Source organism: Aythya ferina, assembly GCF_964211825.1.
Source record: "Aythya ferina genome assembly, chromosome: Z".
Taxonomy (NCBI): domain Eukaryota; kingdom Metazoa; phylum Chordata; class Aves; order Anseriformes; family Anatidae; genus Aythya; species Aythya ferina.
Genome location: NC_140299.1, coordinates 43,073,146 through 43,097,647, shown reverse-complemented (window position 1 = coordinate 43,097,647; position 24,502 = coordinate 43,073,146). Strand labels below are relative to the sequence as shown.

Here is a 24,502-nt window from a genome sequence, read left to right as displayed (position 1 = left end):
CGTTGAAGTTCTTCACAGAATAACTGTTTCCTGGAATATAGGCTTCTGTCATGTAAGTACAAACATATATTTTCAATAGTATGTAGGATTTGCATTTGACTCTATTTGATTGACTTGTTTGCACTCTACTATATCCTTCTCCCATGTTACTTATAATTTCTCAAGTCTTTGAGCCATTAGGAACTTTATCTGCAATAACTTCAATTCTCCCCAGTCATCTAGGAATTGACCCTTTCCAGACTCTAGCCAAATGATGAAAACTCCTTACAAAAACTTGTAACTGGAGACCGCAATTTTAGTATGAATTATTAACTCATTGAAGAGATGCAACATTGACACATTTGGCTTGCATAGGACAGTATATTAAAGAATATCTAGACTCACAGAAAATATCAGTTTGCCTTTATCAGTCAGACTTGTAATATTTTTGGAAAAAAAAATAATTCCAAGATTATCAGAAGCACCTGTTTTCTACTTAATTACGTTGATGGTCTCAAGGGCCTGGTGCCATAGACTGTAACATATTGAATCTCTTTTCATATTTCTGCCTTCAGGAAAGTCAGCAGGAAACAGTGCGTAGAAAAGAAATATCAGGATGATTTCATCCAAAAAGTTTGCTTACTGGTGTCAGTGGTGTTAGAGGGAGTTGACCAGGGTCCAGCATATTAGTTCTACTCTAGATTGACTGCTCAGAAAGATTCATATTTCTGTAGGACATATTTTATATTTCTGTCATGTGGAAAGATGCAAACTTGAAGAGCATCAGGGAATCCTCAAGGAAAAGCATTTTACAGTAAAACAACTCCCACTGCAGGTTATTTCAAGTTGAAATATGTATTTGTGCCACTCTCACTGATGGTCATTTTTAATGTACTTCTCATGGAAAAATACCTTTTGAAGATAAGTTCTGTCTGTAAGCAGCATTCTTGAGATGAAAGGGATGGATGATAGTAAAAGGAAATTTATGAACAACAAGGAAAAATGGTCAGGGAGAAAGATTATTATGTTAACATCCTTAAGCTAAATGTGATTTTTTCTTAATTAATTCATTACCTAAGAGTATAAATGTGTTATCTGGCTCCCATGCAGGCTCCCCTATTATAAGGCTGCCTTAGAAGTGAAAAAAATAAAATACTTGTGATTGTGTCCATCTTATTCTGCAGAAGCAAATTCCAAATAGTTGAATGCTGTGGTTGGAGCCCTGAAAGCACATGGATCATGTAAACCAATGACGATACTTGTGCAGGCACAGGAAGCTGCTCATGGTTAATGAGAGGATGACAGACACAGCAGGAAGAAATTGGATCAGAGTGAACAGATTTCATAAAACATTTTCCATTGCAAACTCATATCCAGGTTTCTAGCACTATGTCAAGACTTTTCCACTCTTTGTAAGAGCAATGATAAATAATATAGGCAACATACACTGTTTTGTCTAGGGCAAGAAAGATTTGTGGGAAGTTATCCTTATCCATTTTCAATGTTCAGCCTTCTAGAGGACAGAGAGAACATTCAGACATCAGCAGAGGTCACTCTGAGGTTTACCACTGTAGGCAATGGGAAGACTTCTACACCATAGATGAAGAGCTATATGTGTTACAGTTCACAACACTTACCGCATTGTAAAAGACACTTCATAGATATTGTAATACTTAGCAAAATATCCCAACAAGCTTATATACATAGATCGGAAGGTTGCAACTTACTAAATTGAAATGCTAAATATCTACAGGTCTAGTAAAATAGGCATGTGATTTTCAAAGAGTCCTTGAGAATTACATCTAAGAATTTTTGTGGATTCAGGAAAGATATTTTGATGGTGTGGTGATCTGATATATCTCTGGGAAAGGAATACAGCCTTTCCTGAGGTTCAGCTGGGGTGGCCTGTTTAAAAAACACTATTGGCATGTTTATCTAATTTACCTTTTGTCATTTCCATTATCTTCCCCCTATCTCAAATTCTCAAATTTACTGCCTCAAATTCAGCTGTTTATCTGGTACAATACTCATCATTTCATCATTTCATACACTATTTCTCCTGCTAGTTGACTGTTCTGAAAAAGTCATGCCTATGATAGCAACTCTGGACTTTGCTTTTTATCCACACTTCTGCCATTGTCCTCTTTATAGCACGGTATTAGAGTTACTCCCTTTTAGATAGCTCTAGAGACTGGACTCCAAGACAAACACTTTTGATGCCCAGGTTGGACCTGACAGTGGAAGCAGTTCTTCCATTCCGGAGGATGTGGCCAAGGGAAAAGAATATGGTAGGCCAAACAGCTGTCTTAAAATAAATATTTAATTTTAGCAGCAGGCATAAAACTACAACAACAACAACCAAACAATATAAAAGTAAAGATTTTTAAAATTGCAAAGGAGCTATCTTACCTAAGAAATCAGTTTGATGAGTGTTTAAATGGGGACTAAATTTTCAAGTACTCTCTAAAGTCTGGGATTGTCATACTACACTACTAGCTTTCCTTTTCTCCATATTGGACTTCCTTTAAGCCTAACTGAAATTCCTTGCTCCTTAACACACTTGGACCCATAAATAAACTTGTTGAACTCTGCAGGGAGTTGCAAAGAGCATCAAATTGAACAGTTCTTGTATTGTGTCTGAAGTATCTTCTAGGTATTCAGTTCTCATTCTTCCTGGGCATATCTCCTGACAATCCAGTTATCAAATTAACTCACTATATGAATACATACATGTATGCATGCAGCAGACAGCTCGATAACCAACCCAACATGTAATATTCCTAAATTACTTGAGGCAAGTCCAAATCTATTACGTAGGCAATTTCAATCTCTCTTATATTTTGTATAATATGAGGGATTTTGAAAAAGCTAAAATGAAGAGGATAATTTACCTTCTATTACAGTACACACATATGAAATCATCTTGATGTGCTCATTAAATGAAGATGATACATATTATATAGAACTGGCTTGAATTGCTCACTTGTTGAGGGTATCTGTCACAAATGAGAAAACACACATGCTACACACAGAGCTATGAGAACTACCTCTTGGGATAAGTGCTCTTCAAGAAGGGTGCAGATCTAGCATGTTACTCATGCGTGGTAGTATGTCTCCTGCATCTCTTGCTTACTAAAATTTGATATCATTGACATCCATGAACCCTCAAGTGTGCTGGAGGTCTCAGTCAAGAGGTTTGTCATTAGACTGCTTGTTAAACTTTCTCACCAACTTCTTTCCCTACCTCCAGCCTCCTCACATCTCTGACTCCCTCCCCATCCCGTGTCCCAACCAAACCAAACCAAACCAAACCAAACCAAACCAAACCAAACCAAACCAAACCAAACCAAACCACCAACATCAACAAAAACACTATAGGTTTCACACCTGCAAGAATAAATCCTGGCATCGTTCAAATCAGTAGCAACATCCTCAGATGAGGATTTCACAGGAATTTTAATTTACTAGAGAACATCACCACTTACTAAATCACTTCATGGTGTATCAGTTTTGTCTGCTCTGGCCTAAGATGTTCACAGTAATTTGACATAAGATTAGGTATTGCTACAAGACTATTATGTGCTGGGGAAGCATCTGCTGGAACAGTTCCAGTTCTCACAAGTTATGGTCTCTAAATGCAAAAACTTGCTACATTGGGATTCTTTTTTAAGTCAAAATATCAGCATTATACACTTTTTGAATGTTATCATTCAATGGCTGGTAATACACCTAAAAAGAAATGAAAAGGAAAAAAAAAAAGTGTGACAAAAATAAAAGATATAACATGATAGAAAGAAAACATTAATGAGAACAGATAGGTAGATAAATGTGTTTAACTTTGCCATAGAACAGCCTGAAACCCTACTTCACTGGAGTAGGAATAATTACCCCTCAGGGGGTGGAAAAATATGAAGAATGAAGGCAAATATGAAGTTTGAATGTAGGGGAAGCTGGAATTAGCTGGGTCAGTAAGTGTTCCCAAGGTTGTATATATCTCCTCGTTCCCTGACCATTCATTTCACTGTGAATTGGGAAGACCATATGGTACAAAAAGGAAGTAACACTATTTGTTCCTTGATAGCTCCTGCAAAAGCCAGTATTTCCCGGTGACCATTTACTGAAGTTCTGGGTGAGCAGCTATTGATTGCCCATATACAAATGGAAGTGGCCATCAGGACTAAAAAAAAATTAAATAAAATATGTCATGTAAAAGAAGAAAAGAAAATAGCAGAAAACCCTACTGCTGTGGCAAATACCTTGGTTATGTCCACCCATTTCCTCCTGCATTGCTGTGTTCCTTCTTCTGTTTAAAATGTAGTTACTGTAATATTGATTTCCTAGATAAGTTTTTAAAAGCATTTAAAATTGGGCAATTAGTTACTGCTTAATGCAGAATGTCAAAACAGAGCTATCGATCCAACTAATTGATCAATTGATTCATTATTTCCTTCATGTGGTTTGAAGTGAACCTAGTCCAAAGGAATAAATGAAAGAAAAAGAAGTCAGGTTTTGTGAGGAATAACATACAACAAAAAGTTAAGAAAAGGTTTATTATTCTTGAAAGAAAACTGTTTGGGGATAAACATAATTTTCCAGTAATTGCTTGTTTACTAAAACAACCACTCATCTTACAACAGGGCAACAGAAAGAAGAAATGCTCAACAGTGCACACACTGAAGTGTATAATATTGTATTCAGGGCAAAGTGTATGCCTGTAACTAACATGTCATGGTAGTAGTTTTGATACATATTTTTTGTTTTGTTCATGATGATACAAAACATAATAGTAATCATAATTAAAGAATCATCTTTGACCCAGAAATCCAGAATAGTGGACTTCACCTGGAATTGGCATAAGGACTATGTGCTACTTCATCAAACCACTGAGGTAGGAAAGGACATCTACTGATCATCTGGTCCAGCAGCCTGCTGAAGCAGGGTCAGACACAGGAGGCTGCTCAGATTGCCCAGTCAGATTTCAATATCTCTAACGATGGAGACTCCACAACCCCTCTGGTCAACTTGTCCCCTCCTTCGTGCTTGTTTTTCCTTGCTGTCCCCAAAGATGATGGCAGGACTTTCACTGTTGATTTCTCCACACATTACAAACCACATAGACAGCTCCAGGATCCTGGCACTTCTCCTCCATCAGCAGAAACTACTCCTCATCTTCTGCTATACTGACACAGCTAGGGGCTGACATAGGGGACACACATCTGCACAGGGAAAATGCTTCATCTGGATGTTGCTTTCTGTCTCAGTCTCCATTAAGAAAGAAACAAACAAACAAAAACACACACACAAAACCCACATTGTTTGGAAAAAATATGCTGCACAGCTTCTCACTGGGCCACATTTACTCCTGCACATGTTGAAAGATTAAGGCAATAAACTGCCAAAAATCTAATTTCATTCTTAGTCCCATGATCCCTTTTTTTTCTGAAGATTTTTGTCCCCAAAACATTAGAGATAGGCAGCTGTTTTACTAGAAGGCCAAACAAAATACCATCAGAAATGATTAATTAAATAATGATGAATGTAGTTCGTGAACTGTAACCCGTTAATAGCTATTACAGAAAATTCTGACCAAAAATATTCTACAAAAAAAAATCAGTTAAAACAAATCTGTAACACAGGAGGCAGTTCAAAGAAACTGAAACCACAACAACATATTTAAACAGCTGGAGAAAACTAGAGGTGCCAAAAATCATTCTGTTAACTGCATGCTGTCATTGGATTAAAAATAAATATGAAAGGATGATAAACACCTAGGTTAGCTGCACAGTATTAAATTAGACCTTTGGGAATTAATTCTGCTTTCAGTTTATTGGTGGGTAACTGATGTGACCACTAGTGCAAGTACCTTTAGCACAGAGATAAATATACGGTTTGCAAGAAAGACTAGGCTGAAAAAAATAAATAGTAATTTAGAAGCATTCAAGGTAAAGACACTTCTGAAATTCATCCTAAAGAAGTTCAAGAGTAGCCCAATCATTTTCTGAAATATTAGTTATTAAATTCAAGAACTTGTGAAGGGCAGAGAAAAATCGCTAAAGACTAGAGAAGGTCAAATGCAGTACTTACCACTAATAAAAGAAAAACAGTATGACCTGAGAAACTGTAGACTTATCAGGTTAAGTTTAATACCTGGAAGATGCCAAAAAAAACACAGATGATTATATATTCATTCTGTAAGCACCTAGAGGAGAACAAACATGATTAAATACTTCCAACATTGATTTGTGAAGAATGTATCACATCAAGCCAATCTGGTCATATCTTTGAGGAGGTAACCAGCCAACTGAATAAAGAAAAGCAGCAGGTGTGACTTTAGCAAGGCTTTTCCACAATATTGGGCCTGGTAGGCTCTTTAGCCAAGGGAAATACAGAATAGAATAAAACACTACAGTGTACACAGCTGGTTGGTCTATAATACAAAATTTAATGGATTGCTAACTGACAGCTTATTCTAACAAAGCCATATAGGTGTCTGCAGTTCGCTTTATTCAATATTTTCTTTAATGACTTGGTCCAAAGAAGTGGAATTCATGGATAACACTACTCCGGAATGGTTGAATTATATTGAAGAATCTTTTCATGACTTGAAGATCAGAATTCTTAATTAAAGCAATGGTCTGAAATTAAAGATGGAAATCAACAGAAGCAAGTGCAAAATATTTTGATGAGGAAGCAGGAAGCACAGAAATGAAGAGGACTAACTAGCAAGCTATAATAATGCAGAAAAGTATTTGTGAGTTACAGCTGATGTCAAACTAAACCTGAGTCAGCAGTCTGATGTTGCTAGGGGAAAAAAAGTACTGCTTATTTTGTAATACATTGTTGTGTGTAAGATTCAAAAGGAAATTATTTCTTTCTTTCCATCATCTGGGGGTCCTCAGCTAGATTTACATGTTATATTTAAGGCATTATTCTTTAGGAAATTTGTAAGAAGGAGTAGAGAGTAGCTAGAGGAGATCAATTTAAAAAAATGAAGTGGTCTGCAGAACACGACCACTGCAGAAAAATTGAAAGAATTGGGTTTTCTGAGGTTGAGTAACTGAAGGAATGAACATGATAGTAGCCTTCCATCATGTAAATGATTGCTAGAGTGATTTACATACTACCCATAAGCTTTGTTTGAAACAAAGAATATTTCATTTCTGTAACAGAAAAAGAGTCCTGGCTATGAGGGATAGAGGGGATAAAGTCCAGATATACTAGCTCAGATACAGCTCAGGGAGTCCTCGTTTTATTTCCAAGAGATGCTAAGAACATTTTTGAATGAAAATTAATGACTGAACCTCTTATACATGTATACCTCTTTTTATGTGAAGAAATGGTATCCACTGAAATTAAGCCATGCCTGTGCTCTCCTTGTGTCAAGAACCAACCCCCAGCAGCCCCACCAAATAAAACTCTTCCATTTTGTGAGACTGACCCCTGGGGAACTCTGTGCATCATAGCACCTTCTCTGGGATGTGGTAGGCAGCCACATTAATTGAATCACACAGAGCAAGATCAGGTATCAATAGCATTCCCAGTTTGCGAGCTCACTCCCTGCCATGCCCATCCTATTGGTCATGATACCAGACCAGTTGTTGCCAAGTCATTAAATAAAAAACAGTGAATAGAAAAGCTTTTTGATATTTTTGTTGAACTGTTTTATCACCTGCCTTATCAACACAGCTAAATGAGCAAATCAGAAGCAACAACAGTCATTCTGCAGAGGTATGGTATATGTCATTCCTGGTGCTGAGAATGGAGATTTTCCTGAGTGATTTAGCTACAGCTGCAGCTTTTTCAGCTGAATGCTGCAGCAGATGGAAGAAGCCTGCCTGTTCAGAAAATGTCGTGGTTTTTCAATACTAGGTGATTGCATGGATCAAGTTGTGCGTTCCACCCACAACATACTTTTCTCTATGCACTTGTATGGTGCACTTATGTAGTTAATTGCACACCTGCTTACACCATACAAGAGAGGAAACACAAAATATATTTAGACCCATTTGAATTAAGCAAGTTGTTTTACTGAAATTGCCCACAATGTTTTCTTTGATTTTCAAGATGTTTGAAAGAACAAGCTATTTACATGCCAGAAATATTTGAAGTTGCGCTTCTCTGTGTTTCGAGGATCAAATGTGAAAGTATTATGAAGGCAAGAGAAAACAGCATGCTAGAATGATGGATCTCAGAAAGAATTAAAATGAACAATGCTCTCCAGTTACACTTTCATCTCCTTTTATATAGACAGTTATGATATTAAGAATCATTCACCACTCATCATGTTTCTCCAGCATTAAAATGAAGATGACTGTGATCATTTTTGCCATTTCCTCCCGCAATGCACTAAAGATACACGTTAATGTTGCTACCAATGGAAAAATAACCTGTTTAGCTGAGTGCTGTTTAAGAGATTGCATTCACAACTTTCATTTCACACAAATTAACCAAGTAACGATTCCTGATGTCTGATCAAGTATCTACCATACTGTGCCATCTTGTACTGAGATTTACAGGCATGCCTCACAGTATTCTGTCTCCATTATTTTCACTTCCTATATAATGAACTGATAAAAATGGTAGATAAAGAGTGCTATATTTAACATTGACACAGAATTAATAAAAATGTAAAATTGGGGAAAACACTTTTAGTTCATGAGAGGCCACAAATCCCAAAGATACTAATTGGTTATTGTCTTCATAAAAACCACTTTCATGTTTTAGTAATGAAGGGGGCAGTTTTAGCTGCTCTGCATTTTTTTCTGTTTTGACACCAACTAGTAATCCTGTGCTTCAGTGCAGTTTACTAAGACCACACATAACATAAGGGCTATAAATGCAAAGGGTATTTTGCTCTGTCCCAGGAATTCTAGAAACAGTAGTAAAACTTGATTTGAAATGGTGAAGCAGACAGAAACCAAAGCAGCTCAGATAGCTAGACCTGTGGAAAACCAAGCTGGGTGCCAAACCTGGCCCCAGGATCATACAATCGGCAGCACCTCCTGCTCCTTACCACAGTTTCTGTCTATGAAGGTGCATTTGCTCCCAGTTCCTCCATGCCATACTCCTGCCAGCTGTCAGCACATGCTGGTCTCTCTGCAGCTACAGCCTTTGACATCAGCACAGGACTGCAGTCCATGGCAGGACTTTGCCAAGCAAAGGATTTGAGTCACTTGATGGATTTAAACCAGCTACTTTCTTGGTAACAGCACAGGTCAAAAAATTTCTTCATTTAATGTTCTTTAATTGGGGAGCACAAAAATGAAAACCAAACTTTTGTGAAGCAAGTATGGCACACTATCTGACTCTTTCTTTGATCTCTGTGTTAATAGCGGGCTCATACTCTGGGACTGGTTCAAGAAAATAACTCCCAGCCATTCTAGTTGCTACAGGTATCACTTGCACTGTGTCAAAGAGTGTTACCTCTGACATTCTGGTTACTGTCTGGGGAAGCCTGTAAGAATAAATCTTGTTTGAGGATGACTGTGTTTGCGTTTTTCTGTTTATGTTCCTCAACAGCAAATGTTTGTCTGTATTTCAGGATATTGAACAAAGCAAATAATGCAGTTTCAATCACCCAGTCACCTTTGAGCATACCACGTTACCTAATAACCAAGAAGATGGTATTAGAGTAGTGAAGTTATGTAACTGCAATATGGTATAATAATATCTGAGAAAAGATGGAAAAGGGGAAATGAATTCAGATATAGTATATTAATAGGGACTAGGGATTCATAAAATTGAGCCAGATCACTCAGAAGAGATTCAAACCTCAGTAATACAATTGTAAACCTACTTTATTAACTTCTGGCTGCAATACACAGATCCTCCACAGAAGTGAAGGTTGAAACTCTTCTGTGCTTGTAATGGGGCAGCTGAGAATGAGATTTGGGGCAGATGGGAAATTGCTGGTTTTATATTAGACTCGGTCACTGGGATATGCCTCTGTTTTGGTTCAGACCTTGGCAACACATTCAAACACCTGGAGGTGAGGGGGGCTGTAGCATGGGCCCTGTGTGTTCTGGGATGGAGATTTCACCTCCTATTCACTTTTCCCCCATGAGTTTGACACGTGTGCATCTTCATTTAAAAAAATGAATCTGGATGTAGGAATAGAGGGTATTTTGAGCAAGTTTGCTGATGACACCAAACTTGGAGGAGTTGTGGACTCAAATGAGGGCGTAAAGGCCTTGCAGAGGGATCTGGACAGGTTGGAGAGCTGGGCGATCACCAACCGCATGAAGTTCAATAAGAGCAAGTGCCGGGTCCTGCACCTGGGACGGGGAAACCCTGGCTGCATGTACAGACTGGGCGATGAGACGCTGGAGAGCAGCCTAGAAGAGAGGGATCTGGGGGTCGTGGTAGACAGCAAGTTGAATATGAGCCAGCAATGTGCCCTGGCAGCCAGGAGGGCCAATCGTATCCTGGGGTGCATCAAGCACGGCATCGCTAGTAGGTCAAGGGAGGTGATTGTTCCGCTCTACTCTGCGCTGGTGCGGCCTCACCTCGAGTACTGTGTGCAGTTCTGGGCACCACAGTATAAAAAGGACATGAAACTGTTGGAAAGTGTCCAGAGGAGGGCTACGAAGATGGTGAAAGGCCTGGAGGGGAAGACGTACGAGGAACGGCTGAGGTCACTGGGCCTGTTCAGCCTGGAGAAGAGGAGGCTGAGGGGAGACCTCATCACAGTCTACAACTTCCTCGTAAGGGGTTGTCAAGAGGCAGGAGACCTTTTCTCCATTAACACTAGTGACAGGACCCGCGGGAACGGGGTTAAGCTGAGGCAGGGGAAATTTAGGCTGGACGTCAGGAGGGGGTTCTTCACAGAGAGGGTGGTTGCACACTGGAACAGGCTCCCCAGGGAAGTGGTCACTGCACCGAGCCTGTCTGAATTTAAGAAGAGATTGGACTGTGAACTTAGGCACATGGTCTGAACTTTTGGGTAGACCTGTGCGGTGTCAAAGAGTTGGACTTGATGATCCTTAAGGGTCCCTTCCAACTCAGGATATTCTATGATTCTATGATCCTATGATTCATCTCCTGCTGTCACCAGCTGGTGCTGGTCTGCTAGCAAAGCATGACCACTGTGAGTCCAAGGGGCTGTGGTACCTATAACCACCTATGTAGAGATGTGCCAAACAAATAAATACATAAATAAATAACCACCATGAGATTGTGGTGTCTCTCTTTTTGTGTGTAAACATGACCAAACTAAATTAGCAGCACAGAGGAGTCCTGCCAGATGGGCAGGCTGGAGGCTGCAAGGTTGGGCAGGGATTTGAGGGAAAACCAAGACATGGGGAAGATTGTGCAGTTGTGGAAATGCTAAAGAAACCCATGCTGGCCACTCTTTTCCCCTCTTCCATCTGAGCCACAGTTGTTGCACCCTGCCTGCTCTTGCAGTCCCTGTCAGCCTCTGACTGCGGCAAGCCCTCCATGTGGAGCTGCTCCCAGCAAAACTTGACAAGAGATGCATTTTTAAAGACAACACTCAATTTCAGAGCTATATATAGTGCACCAGCTTGTGTGCAAAGAGCAGGCTGGAAAGGGGGAGAAAGCAGACAAACAGAAAAGAAGTAGAAGAAAGGCAACATGAAAGTCATTATGGAGTATTAATTTATTTTTATTTTTATTTTTTGGTATGAAAATTTGTATATGGGTACAACCTAGATATTTATATATATAGGTATAAATGTACACACATTTTTTCTTATCAGAATTTACATTTTTTAAATATGGGAATGAACTGCCCCCCAAATGGCCAGTTGGCCAGATCTTTTAAGTCTGAAGAAAAACAAAACAAAAAAACAAAACAAACAAAAAATATATTTTTCAGAAGACGTTATTTTAATTTCTCATCTAGTTCAGTAGAAATCTGTTTTAATGGGATACTAAAAATGGACATTTCTTCTTCGACTTGAAGATAATCTTTCCTCAAGATATAGTAACTATGTATGGAAATTTCTATGTATACATCTGTATAAACCACCATGCTATGTAGCAGATATGTAAAATATTTAAGTTTCTTCTTTATAACTGTGTAGAATAATTTGCTGAATGCCTGTAATTGGTTGAAAGTTTTGCTGCTGATGGCAACAAAACTATTAATTTAGCCAGTGAGTTTTTTCTTGTATGCATTTCATTGGGCCTGAGTTTATACTAAAAACAACCTAAAAATGCTTTGAGATTTACCCAAGCCCTACAGTGTTCTGAATAATTTTTAATATTGTATGTTATACCTGTCAAATAATGAAGAACAACTTTCTTCTATTAGATTTAATTTATATATAAGTAATATATCATGGCCTTATGCAGTGATTGTCCAACAACTTTTCTGAAATTTACTTCCTTTTCTTTTCTGATCTTTACTTCCTTTTCAGAAACTTCAGTAAATTTATTTGTTTTCATTAACTTATTTGTATTATTTATCTTGAAATAAGCTTGAGTCATGTTTATTCTACTCATCATTGATAGTCAGCACAGAGTATAGATGACTTTCGTAATAATAGCCCCAAATTATTTTTATTTCTCTTTGTTTCTCAAGCAAGACATATTTCATCTTGGACATTTTTCCAGAGAAGGTGGTGTTAAATCTTTTCAACCATCTCCTTGCAGTCCACCTCAAAATTCTTTAGGGAGGCTTAAATCTTCCAAGAACTTGGTGCTCTGATGAATTACAATTGATCTGATGATGCTGCCGATTTTTTTTTTTTTCTTGTTATTCTGTCTTCGGTTGCTTAAAGGGTCAAGTTAATTTGGAAGATACAGTGGGCTAGCTGGAAGATTCCGGACACTAAAGAATGCCACTGAAAGTCAATAGAGAATTTTCCTAGAAGTAGTGAGGCAACACTGAAGAAAGGATAACCTCTATGTATATGGGCGTTTTCTACATTTATGTATATAGACCTATGTATGTATGTACATATACATGGGCACGCAAATATATAAAGTTAAAGGAAGTAGAAGAAAAATTCCTTACACATAAAACAGCTGTAGTTGCAGAGAGGGAATATCCATCCTGAGGAAAAATGTGGATGTTTGAAATTCAGATGAAAAGCCTGTGCATTTTTCTCATGCTTCCTCACATAAACTTTGCTTAATGGCCAGTTGTCCTCATTTCTCTACCTGTCTGTCCAGACTGCATCATCTCAGCTAAGTTGCTCAGTTATCACCCCATATAAGTAAAAATGAATGAAAAGAAATTACCATTTCTTCCTGTGCCTCTGGAAAGTCCAGTTCTTGAGACTAACGTTCTCCTAAGGAACCTCATGAAGAAACAAACAAGAAATAATGTTACCATTTGTTTTGCGAGAAGCTATAGCTATTTGGTTGTTCCTGTGTCAACGACCAGAAGTGTGCCCAGGTGGTCAAGAATGCCAATGGTATCCTCGCCTGCATCAGAAATAGTGTGACCAGCAAAACTAGGGAAGGTCTGTGATTCTGTGGTTCTAAATTCCACAGATAAAGTTGTCTATCAAATAAAGTTGATGAATTACAGGAAAACAGGAACAACAGGAAAACTCAGCAAAAAGGGATATGTTCCACCTACTGCCATTATGAAAATACATGATTTTATCCAGAAAACAAATAGCACAAAGGCTCAACAGATCAACTTCCTGAATAAGACTTGCCTCACTGCTTCAGAAAGTCACCCAGCATTTTAGAAAAGCTGTGATATTACCCCTTCCAGTTTCTAGGTCCAACAAACCATCATGTTGGGGCATGCTGCTATTTTTGGACACCTTTTTCTAGACAAAATGTCATACCCCATATTTGTCAGAAAAGTCCTATGTTGCCTTAAGGGAGTTTTTGACCTAAAGCCACAGCAGTTCCTATTTGTAAGCTTACTTATCTGACTCCCACTAAGACGTTAGGCAGATATGATGCTCTCACACTAGGGAATGTGAAATTTTCTGGTGTACCCTGTTAAAAAACGTTCTGGGAGATGTAGGTTTGTTTTAGTGAGAGTGAAGTGATTTGTGTTTGTGTCAGTCATGAGAAAGGTAGGACACACAACAGAAAACACAGCTGTTGTATGTCCATTCTCATTTCTAACCAGACCAGAGCAGGGCAGGGCTACAACCTGGCTTTGGAACAGGTATTGTTTATTTCAGTGCCTGCATTTTGTTTCACATAAACTCTTTTTTTTTTTTTTCTTTCTTCCCTTAAATGAAATGAATTAAGGGCAAATTAACAAAATCTGTGTGGGAGCTTGCATTTCAGCCAGGATCCTCAGGCACTGCTAATCTTGGCCCTGTGCTTATGCAGGAGGCAGATGTGCTCCCTTTGTCTCTAAACTCTTGTCCTAGAAAATGTAAATGAGACCCCAAATCAGGTGTCTATGTCCATCTGCTTGGTTTTCTCCTCTGACTATTGCTTTTCCAAATTAAACTTTGAGTCCTTAGGTGGAAATGTTCTGTCAAAAACCATAGGGTCTGAGTGGAGGGAGTGGAGGGAGCAGCTGGGGCTTGAAGACCCTCCTGGGACCATGCTCCTTCCTTCCCTAGTGCAGGGCTGCTGGATCTGACCCAGCACAGGACACAGGAGAAGGGACAGCAGAGGGACATACCTACCAAAACACAGCCCTTATTCAGCAGCAGAAGCAAAAAGCAAACTACATTGGAAGCAGTTTGCAAAGGCCTGTTTGGGAAACAACATAAATGTTTAATCACTGAACTGTGAATCAGGGTACCTTCAGTCTAGCTCCTTGTCCTCACTGTGATGACTAGAGCTGGTGTCCTCACTGGACGTATTTTTCTCCCTATATTGCAGCACAGAAGAGTTGAGCTAAAGTTACATTTGCCAGTACAGGGCTGTTTTTGAAAGGTTTGCCATCATCTCACTTGCTCTCCCAACCAACATGGGAGAGCTGCAATGGCCCTTATTCTGCCCGTGTTGCAAGAGTTAATCTATTCTCTCAACCAAAAAGGTACATGTGAATTGTCAGGGCATCACTATTAATTTACAAGGGCTGTGATGCCCCAGCTAGGACAATTTCTTGCTTTTTCTGGCCCTTTGCCACATGAGTTAATAACATACTCCTCCATTCCTTTACCCACATCTAAGTTCCAAATGCATTACTTCTGCTATTAAGCAGAAGGAAGTTAACCCATACCACCAAAATTATCACTCAATTTTCTTCCTTCAGAAGCAACTATTCTCTGGTCTGTCTAACACATCTTTATCTTAGTGCTTTTTACAGCTAATGGGAGGTTACAGAGAGAAAAGTAGCCAGACTTCTGAGATCCATGGTGACAGGACAAGAGACTCAAGCTGGAAAATAAGAAATTCTGATCTGATATAAGAAAAATATCAGGCCTTTCTCACGATATAGCTAGCCAAACACTGGATCAGGTGCCCAGAGAGGCTATGGAGTCTACATCCTTGGAAAAGAGACAGTCAAAGCTAAGCTGGACAGGGTCATGAGGAACCTGCTCAGACTGAGCCCATATCAGGCAGGAGGTTGGGCTGGATGACCTTCGGAGGTCCTGTTCAACCTAAATTATTCTCCAATTCTACCATTCCACTTTTCTTGCCAAGTTTTTTTGGCAGACTGTGTACACTTCAGCATGGATTTCAGACATGAGTTTCAGCAGATTTAGCTGTTAAACTATGGCAAAGAATGTGCACAGATAGTATTGTTTCCTTTTTCAAGGAGATTTATTTCAATTTAACTTTCCCTCATCAGGAAAAGATCTGTGCTGAAATTAAATGAACTGTCTTTGAGCTGAATTGCATGTCCACAGGAGGATTTGTGCTGGTTTTGTCTTATATATACACAGACTTCCAGTTGCACATCCTGCCTGAACTCACAGCCGTCACTATTTCAGTACATAATACTGAAAAAGCTTTGGTATCTCCTGCAATCCTCTGAGCATGTCCTGTAGGTTTTGTAGCTTTTAATCTTTCAGCTTTTTTATAAGGAAGTGTTTTATGGCCTTGTCATTTAGAGTTTATGGGGATGACCCTTACTGTAGCTACAGAAAAAAAGCTAACTATTCCACGTCTGTGGGGTAAATCGTATTTGCAGACCTGGTGTCTTCCAGGCCCAGGTTCCTTTTCTGAAATAAAAGACATCTGGTTTGACTATTGCTTGTATCTGTTGCAAACCACAAACAAATAACACACTGATCTAAACTAAATCAATATCAACGAAGGACATTTTCAGCCCACGATGTGACCATGCATTTATGGTCTATTTTAAAGTTTTTGTTGTTGTTGTTGTTGTTTTGTTGTTGTTTTTGTTTTGTTTTGTTTTGTTTTGTGTGTGTGTGTGTGTGTTTATGGTACAAACCCTTGATAAATTTCTGCAGCGATAATGGGCAAAATATTGCACTTCTTATGAAGTTCTCAGGTGAGACTCTACCAGACAAGGAAGACAGAGAAAGCTATGGAATTATGCAAAGAGCTTTCATAAACCTGAAGATTTGGAATTCTCCTTTCATATCCCAGAGAAGACACACTATGATGTACTACAGCTAAAAGAAATTTATTTGTATGCAAATATTTCTAATAGACAAAGATTGGTGTCACCTAGTTGTATGTTACAGTAGCAACCCAAAAAATTAATAGGTGTAACTTTTATAATTATGATTATTCATATACCTAAAGGTTTGTTGGCTAATAACTGTCATAAAACACCATGCAACAAAGAACAACTTGCATGTTTAAACTGTACCACTGAACTGATATTTGAGAAGTTGTGGTAATCAAGACAGTTTTTCATAAGATTTAGCAGCATTTGGGGGTAACATACATGTTCAGATAAAAGGAGATCTTAGACAATAGAATTTCAACTAGCTGAGTTTTCAGAGTAGCAGTGTCCAAATCAATTGCCAAATGAAATCTGTGTGTTAAGATTTAAATAGCGACATTATTTTCAGAGGTTATGTGTGTGTGTGTGTTTCCTGTTGGAGAAGCTCCTGTTTCTCAGGGAAGATGAAAAACTCTTGTAGGTGGCTAAATATGTCTTTAGGTATTTAATTTCAATAATTCTTGTTGAAAGTAAATGTCGCAGTGCTGTAGTAAGGCAAATCCCAGGGCACTTAGAAGTCATTTATAAATAACCTTTTCCTGACTATATTTTAAGTTACTTTGTTATTCCTCTTAAATCATTTGTACTATTAGAAAATAATCTCTATTTATTCAGAACAGAGGTCAGCTGGAATAGTTTTTGTTGGCATGAGTATCCAGAGCGCAACTGTTTTCTTATCTTTTCATAAATACAGCTGAAACTGTTCTAAATATTCATCGTTTTACAATTTTGTATATATATATATATATTTATTCATGTTTGCCTTGCAAAGTGAAGAACACTTAAAATGAATTTTCAAAGAGATGTCTCACACAGAAAATCACAAATCCTGTCCTAGGATTGTAAGAGGAAAAATGGTCAGTAGAATTTAGGACCAATACCAGTATTCAATTCTATTTTATTTGTGACCAGCCAGGCACTAGAGCAGAGTTGTGAGAAAAAAAGGCAAATTGTAGAGCAGATGCAGCAGGGTGTGGTCTGTAGTTCCTTCTGCTAATTTTAAAAGGCTGTAGAGATCTGTATAGACTAGTGTGTAAGTTTTTGTGGTATCACAAAAAAGCCTGAATCTTTCCAACCTTCCTGTTTCTCCTTCCACCTCCTCCTTCTAGCCTTTCAGGTCCACTGCTGTGTAGGCTTTAGCTGAGTGATCTTTGAAGGAAACAAGACACCCGATGGGAAACAAAAGGCCCATGGCAATGTGATGTGCTCTTGACCTTCCTCTAAGGTTGTTTAAATATGGTGACATAAATAAGTGAAGAGTTCAGAGCAAGGCTATTCAGCCAAGGGAGGTTTTGAAATGGATCTGCAGAGAAATAAACTCTTCCCTCTGAATCCTATGTCCTTGCTTCTTTCTAAATCTCTTGTGTCATTTTCCTCCTTGTTGTTTTGGCACTGGGGCTCTCTTGCTGCCCAGCCCTGCTCTTTCCCACCAGAGTTTAGCACCCAGTGCCTGGGGGCTCCACAAAGGCTGCACCATCAGTGGAAGTGAAAATGGTGCGTTTGCTCCCAAAAGGCACCACATAAAACTGACTTCCTCTCACTACTTTCCCCTGCTCTGAATGACATCTAACTTTAACAAAAATGGATTACATTTTGCCACAGAAGACTTTCCTACTGCTTGTTCACATTTACTGGAAAGACTGGGAATTATCTTAAAGTTTTATATTATAAAAAACAATCAAACAAACAAATGTAAAAAAGAAATGGATAGACTAGATATCTATCTGCTGTCACAGTGAGCAAGATTATGAGGGCTTCTGAAATATGCCTCTCAAATACAAAGCCCTTTGAATTATCAGATTGTATTCATCTGCAATACATTACTGCACAGTTTCTGTCATTTGTTCACTTCACGAACTGCTTGGCATTTCAAGGATAGTTTGTCCTTGTGGTAGGAAGACATAAACAATCTGATATATGATCAGCAATGCAAGGGATAGTAATTCTCCTTCCTTTTTCAGAGCTCAGAATACAGCCTAAAAGCCAAGTATCTGGTACTAATCTGGCTAGCTGAAGCAGCCCCATGTAGTTTGCAGTTTCCTCAGGACTTGGGAGGATATGGGATTTCCAACACTGGCTATGTACCAGTTACCAGTTACCAGTTACCAGTTACCAGTTACCTGCATGCACAAATTTCCAAATCTGGTTAGTTGTCCCTGTGAGGATCTGAGTGGTGGCTGAGGATGAAGGTAGTCACTTGTGATTGCTCCAAAGTATTGCTCATGGGTAATTTTTGCCAGTTCTCCCAGTTTTACTGAGAATCTCAGAATAACTTACTTCCTTGTACTCAGAGGTCTGGGAAATGAAGATAATAGCAGGGTGTCCACTTTGCAAATTGCTTTGAGACCTTGCCAAGGTGTACAGAAATGGCCAATGTTTATTTTTAAAATCTCACAGATTTTAAACAAATCTCATGATAGTTTGAGGACTCTAAAGCTTCCTCATTTTTGAGTTGATGTGGATTGGCTGGGCTCCTCCACTTTGTTTCTTCCTTCTAGCCTTTTTTTTTTCCCCTTCAATCTGTAATTGAAGTCATCCCACTGAAGGCTGTCTTTTGTTGTTTGTATAAGATGCTATAATGGAAAATCCACATTTGCCAGCAGTGATCTTATTTTAATTTTGGAGAGAGATACTAAAATGCCTCAGTATACACACACTGCACCAGGCAGTTAAAGAATCACTTTTGTAGGAGGCAGATGCCTGGGAAATAGACAAGTAGTGGTGAAATACACAGTTGGCTGTTAACGGTAAGGTAAAAATTTCTTGACCTCGACCTTCGTATCCTGATCTAGAGGTGGACAAATATGGATTTATTTTCCATTGGAATTTCCATGATTGCAAACTTCTAGAGCAGATTAACTTCACTGAATGCATTTAATTAAATACAGGGTCAATGCAAACTTTTCCTTGTTCTGAACCTGATGTCAAGCCTGGATGTCAAGCTGGTGCTGCGGAGTGGCCTGGTACCAGGACTGGGCATGTGTGCACTCAGCTCTTGGTGCCTGGCTGCTCCAGCAGCTACCCAGCCCACCTCTGCTGATCAGCTGACTCCATGTGAGGGGATGGGCTGCACAGCTTCACTGCAAACTGTCTTGTACATCATTACAAGTGTTTCCATGCACAGATTTTGGGCAGCCACAGAGATGTTGTGGGCGTCTCCTGCCGTATGCAGGCCAGTGGGGAGGCACCACCTGCACATCTACATGTGTGTTGGATAACATCTTGGGTGGAGAATCTGGTCTTCCAGTGATGCCCTGGGCATTTCCGGCTGCAGGACATGCAAACCACATTGAATTTCAGATACTCAGTAGAACCTTGTCTTGCAAGTGCAGGAAAAGTCATTGCATAAAGGAAAAGTCCTTTTTTTTTTTTTCTTCCTTTTTTTTTTTTTTTTTTTTCCCCATAGTTAAGAGAGTTAGGAAATGTTTTTTATGTAGCTTAAGATAATCAACAACAAGAAATCATGTGCTCAGATGGGACCAGTGACTGATTTGGAGAATGTAAATTATTCCCAGTCCAGACCAGGACCTGTGCAACTGACTGTCACTAACTATCGTCTTCAAGAGCTTCAGCTTCCCATGTGACTATCATCCCATGTGAAAGATCCCAATAAATAAGCTGATTTTTAAAATTTATTTCTTTTTAATAAACACTCTTTCCATGAACATTGGACAACATAACAAGGTTGACTATGCCCCTCTGTTTCCTCTCTGTCCTATACACCCTCTGTGGTCCTGCTGTGTGCACGTTTAGCAAGTAAGCCAATGCATTGCACGTGAAGAGAGAAGCCCATCATTCTCCTGCAGTCTCTGTAGTATTTAGTTCTTCATATCTCAGTTATAATGGCCTCAAGGAATACATTTTATGCTACTTACATGTATTATACATGCACCTTTCTTGTATCTTTACTCTTGGTCTTATTAAAGGTAGTTTGTGTCTGTTTGTTGTTGTTGTTGTTTTCCTACATTGGCATTACTGTACTAAGTGGAGTGCAACAAAATGAAGTTAAATAGGTTTACAGAGTCAGCAGGAATTTGTTTTTGCAAGAATGCTAAAATGCTCAACTTAATATTTCTGAAGCTCTGTAGTTAGTACCTGTGTCTCATAGTCTTTCAGACAACACTGCGGAGATCAAATAAGTTCTCAGACAACCTTCTTGTTCTGTCTGATCTCTCCCACTTTCCTCTCCTCTTTGAAGGACTCTGACTTCATTGAACAAAAGAGCAGACCCAGACAGTTTTCTGTCTGGCAGTACTTGAATTGCTTAGGCAATTTGCCTAAGTGAGTGGTTTATCCTCGTGATAATGTGTTTTCATGTAGAGACTGAAATGAGAGGGCTTGAGGAGCATGCTATACATTAAATGCATGAAGGGCAAAGCCTTCTTTCTCTGTGTGACAGAGTGCTCCCTGATTATGGGGAGTCTGTTAAAAATACATTAAAGAAATCATTTCTGGCTGGCTGATGAACATTACAGAATTGTCAAAGTTTTCTAGGGAGTTGTTTTATTAATTTTTATTGGCAGAAACATGAGAAAACAAAGTAAGTTATATTGCTTTCAAACTTGGTTTCACAGACTTTACTCACTGTTGGTTATTTTAGAAATTCTGAAAGCTAAATAAAATTAGAGTGTGAATTTTGTCATGCTGTCAAAAACAGAACATCTTTCCCTATTTTGAAAATGTCCCTAAGAGCCTGCCATGGCTTACAGATCTTTCAGGGCTATTTAGGCTAACACATGAGAATTATACTAAATAGAAAAGTTAAGCCCATATGACTACATGGGAGTTAAAAGTCGTGCATTGAACTAAGTATATCTATGTTAACAAAGACAGGTTTTAATTTTCAATCATTTTATTAGCACTGAACACTTTCAACTTCAAATATGGGATACTTGCTGCCTTAAGTGTTATCAGATTGCATTGAATGAAGTGCTCAAATTATTTGAGTGCTTAAAAATAGGCAACCACGTTTGAAAACATGACCCTTTTCAAACAGGTTAAAATAGAGTACAGTGACTTCTGCCCTCCATGGAACAGAGAATGAAAGATTCACAGACCTGTACCTTAGCCATAGCTGCCCAGCTTTGCTTTTTCTTGATATGCTCTTGAGAGTACACCACCTCTACAAACCAGATGTACTGACTGCTTCAGTACAGTGGTACTGCTTCAGGTGCAGTGGTTTTACTCAGGTGGGCAGCTGAGCTCCACCACAACTGCTCTCTCACTTTCCCTCCCTAAAAGAAAAGGGGAGAAAATATGATGGAAAGGTCTCAAGGGCTGAGATAGGGACAGAGAGATTACTCAACAGTTATTGTGACGGTTAAAACTGACTAAGTGTAGGGAGATTAGTAAACTTTATTACCTATTCCTAACAAGCTAGAGAAGTGAGAAACAAGGGAAAGAAACCAAAACCAACTTCCACCCACTGACCCTCTTCCAATTCCTCCCCCCCAAGTGGCCCAGAGGAATGGGGAAGCGGGGGTTGCAGTCAGTCCATAGCACTGTGTCTCCGCTGCTTCTTCATGGTCCCTCTCTGCCCCTGCTCCCCATGGGGTCCCTCCCACGGGATGCCATCCTTCCCCAACTGAGCCTGCAGGGGCTGCCCACAGGCAGCAGCTCTCCAAGCACTGCTCCCACACGGCTCCGTCCCACAGGGTCCATCCATCCTTCCCCCAGGAGCAAACTGCTCCAGCACGGGTCCCCCACGGGTGGGTGGCAGCTCCCCCCAGACCCCTGCTCCTGCGTGGGCTCCTCTCCACGGGCTGCAGCTCCAGCCCGGGGCCTGCTCCTGTGGGGGCTCTCCATGGGCCACAGCCTTCTCCAGGCCACATCCACCTGCTCCACCGGGGGCTCCTCCACAGGCTCCAATGTGGAGATCTGCTCCATGTAGGACCCACGGGTTGCAGGGGAACAGCCTGCTCCACCAGGGGCCTCTCCCTGCACAGCTCGCAGGGGAACTGCTGCTGCCTGTCTGGAGCACCTCCTGCCCTCCTGCTGCACTCACCTGGGAGGCTGCAGGGATGGTTCTCACTCCTCACTCTCCCAGCTGCTGTTGTGCAGCAGCATTTTTACCTTCTTAATTCTGCTCTCACAGAGGTGCCAACAACATCATTTTTTGGCTCAGCTCTGTCCAGAGGCAGGTCCCTTTTGGAGCAGGCTGAAACTGACCCTTATCTAACATGGGGCAGCTTCTGTATTCTTCTCACAGAGGCCACCCCTGCAGCCCCCGTCTACCAAACCCTTGCCATGTAAACCAACTACAAAAGGGTAGGCATGCTTCACATAAGGATGAGTCCAGGTTAGGTGTCTTTATATGCAAAGAATCCCAAAGTGAGTTACTAACAGAGCAGGGAGGTTGTTGACCCTATTATCAGAAAGACTGTGTGGAAATAGTTCTCCTTTAGAAGCTGGAGTCCTGAACAACTTCATCTTTTTCTCCTCTGTCCATCTGATAGCAGTGGAAGTCAGAGTTTCTTATAAAATAAGGCTGCACAAACTTTATCACTGATTTTTTTCTATCCATATCTTTCAAATACTAGTTTGGCTGCACATTATTGTTGTTATTTATGAAATATGTGAACAGCTAAAGCATTTCCAAACTGGCATACAATCTGTTCGCCTATGGCTGATGTGCTATAGGATAATGTGGAAAGGACATGGTTCTGATTTTTAAAAACTGCACGTACATTCTTGATGAGACTCAGTCCTAAACATCTAAAAGACAAAACATGGGACATTCAGTCTGGGAGGAGATGCCAGATTATTTTCATCTGTTGCCTCATGTGTGATTTCTAACATGTCCCTAAAATAATTTAGGAATCTCTGTGAAGCTGCTCATTCTGAGACTGCTTTTTCTTTGCTGTCTATAGGTGGCAATGCCATGCTGTTGACGGCATTACCACCAGTTATCAAGCCTTTGATACAAATACTGTTGCAACTATCCATTTCAATGAAACGGGACCTAAATACAATATGTGACAGAAGCACTTTTTTTTTTTTTTTTTTTTTTTTTTCCCTGAAGTACATGTCTCTTAAAAGCAAGGACACATCCTTAGCTGCCCTTCTGTGATTCTGCACTGCACAAGCAGCAGTGATGCACAAACAGGTCCTGCAAAAGTAGCTTGCACAGTCACCCTTCCTGATAGCACAGAGAAAGCATTTTTATTGCCTTGTGTTTCGGCTTTCTGCTTAAGGGCCATTTCTGGAGGACACGGAGAACAGGCAGTAGGTATGTCTTTCTGTGGCGTGGGTCTTTGTATCCACATTCCTGTGACCACTGGGGACTCGAAGGACTGAAGAGCAGGCACATAGCTCAAAATGTTTTAGAAGGAAGCTCTGAAGTGCCGTAAAAGCAAAATATATTACACTATTCCTGCATTTTATGCTAACACAGTTGCCTAAAAACATATCATCATACTTTCACATATATACTTTCAAATTTCCAAGCCAGAGAACAGCTTAAACAGAATATGCACCATCTCCCATTTCCTTCAGTGCCATAAGACAGCATGGTATTACATCCACAGTACACAATTCTGTCCTGTATGCCAAAGTATTTGACTATACACTGAAATGGAAGTGACATGTCACTTTGTGCAGGCCACCTCACTATGAGCATTAAGACAAAAAAATGGCTACTACTAGAGTATGTAAGTGGGCTCTTTGAGTGTGTCCAACATCACTAATATGTTTGTACATTAGAATAAACTTCCTGTGGGTGGGTGACTCATGACAACTCTGCTACAGCTCAGGAGTCAACTTTTTGCCCCATACTTCCAATGCTTTCAGATTTCCTGAATGTTTCAGAGTCTGAGTTACAGATAAATTGCAGACAAAATATCTGATGAGTGACCTCAGAAACATTTTGACAAAAGTCAATACAGTGGAAATGACTGTAGGTTAAGATAACCAATTACCCAACTCTTTCTAGCCTGTTGACCACAGCAGGCTAGATCTTTCTGGTGCCAGCCTAAATTATAAAAGGGCCAA

General features: G+C 39.7%; 1 protein-coding gene across 1 annotated transcript in view; it reads right to left on the bottom strand.

Moving 5' to 3' along the window:
* Positions 1-22,545, bottom strand: part of LOC311427634 (uncharacterized protein) — an 89,444-nt gene extending 66,899 nt beyond the window's left edge. The window contains exon 1 of the mRNA XM_084505140.1: positions 22,518-22,545. The gene's annotated coding sequence lies outside the window, so the exon portion shown is untranslated. The remainder of the gene's footprint in view (positions 1-22,517) is intronic.
* Positions 22,546-24,502: the final 1,957 nt, after the last annotated feature.